At 53.8% G+C, this 1,395-nt stretch overlaps 1 pseudogene; it reads left to right on the top strand.

Annotated features, from left to right (window-relative positions):
- The first annotated feature begins 258 nt into the window (after positions 1–258).
- LOC124671358 lies at positions 259–1,157 on the top strand (annotated as a pseudogene).
- Positions 1,158–1,395: the final 238 nt, after the last annotated feature.

Below are 1,395 nucleotides of genomic sequence, written 5' to 3'. Positions count from 1 at the left end.
AGTTCTGTATGGCTACATACACCGATTTGAGGATTGCCGTCTGGGATTCCGCTAAAGATGCTCTAGTACCTGAAAAGTCAGTCCGGCTGCCGGACTCGCCGTGGGATATCCTACCTGAACAGATACCTTTACTCATGTCGGAAAGATCCTACCGCGCGCTGTGCACCCTTTACGTGGCAACGATGCTTGTAAAAGACCATTCTTGCTTGCTGTTATTCGCACCAGTCGAAGATGCCCAAGTTAAATCAAGCCATCATCATGGAGCTAAGCACAGCCACCCTAATCATCCTCTCCCTCGCCTCGCTAATGATCCTTGTGTCCTTACTCTTGGCGGAAAGTCGAGCAAGAGGCGGCATCCTGGTTCACGGCGTCTCCCGCTGATCGGAAACCTCCTCCACCTCCTCACTCCAGAGCCGCAGGTCGTTCTCCGGGACCTGGCTAAGAAGCACGGCCCGGTGATGTGCCTGCAGCTGGGCCAGGTCATCATCTCCTCTCCGGCGGCGACGCAGGAGGTCCTCCGGGACAACAACGTCAACTTCGCGTCGCGGTCGAGCATTCTGGCATTGGAGGTCTCCTGCTATGGGAACCTCGACATTGCCTTCTCACCGTACGACGAGTACTGGAGGATGCTGGGCAAGCTCTGTACAATGGAGCTTCTGAGCGCGCGGAAGGTGAGGCAGTTCGCAGCCATCAGAGATAGCAAAACCATGTCCATGGTTCAAACTATCCGCCACACCGGCAAGGGCGGGAATCCAGTCAATATGGGCAAGCTGCTGATGTCTTGCGCGAACACGATCACCGCACATGCCACGTTCGGCGAGGGGTGCGAGGGCTAGCTTCAAGAGCGGTTCTTGTCTGCGATCCATGTGTTGCTCGACCAGAGCGGGGGGCTTTGCTTCACAGACATCTTCCCTGTTCTGGGTTTCTTGGACTCCGTCAATGGTGTGAAGAGCCGGCTCTGGCGAGCGCATCGGCAGGTCAACGCCGTCTTTGATGAAATCATCGATGAGTGTGAGGCAAGGCGAGAGAAGAAGCAGAAGGAGACGGCGACGGCAACGGCCGGAGGTGATGATCTTCTGAGTGTGATGCTTAGGATTATGAAGGAGGAGGAGCTTGTGTTCCCTATCCGAAAGACAAACATCAAGGCCCAAGCTTGATTACTCCCCAAGCTTGGGTGAGAAATGGTGTTAGAAAATCTCTTGCAGTGCTTAGAGCTTCTTGCGCGGCAACTAATGTAATGTAACTCTTCTCAGTTCCTCGGCAACGGCGTCAGAAAATACTATTGATAGCGGTTGACGGGCTTGATGATTCCCCAACAACTACGCCAAAAACATCTAGATACGTTCGGACTTCAAGTGCATAGTGTTGTATCAAGGAAGTATCTTCCCCACAAGG

Source organism: Lolium rigidum, chromosome 7 (assembly GCF_022539505.1).
Source record: "Lolium rigidum isolate FL_2022 chromosome 7, APGP_CSIRO_Lrig_0.1, whole genome shotgun sequence".
Classification (NCBI taxonomy): Eukaryota; Viridiplantae; Streptophyta; class Magnoliopsida; order Poales; family Poaceae; genus Lolium; species Lolium rigidum.
The sequence above is the reverse complement of the archived record's forward strand: the minus strand, read 5'-3'. Positions and strand labels throughout refer to the sequence as shown.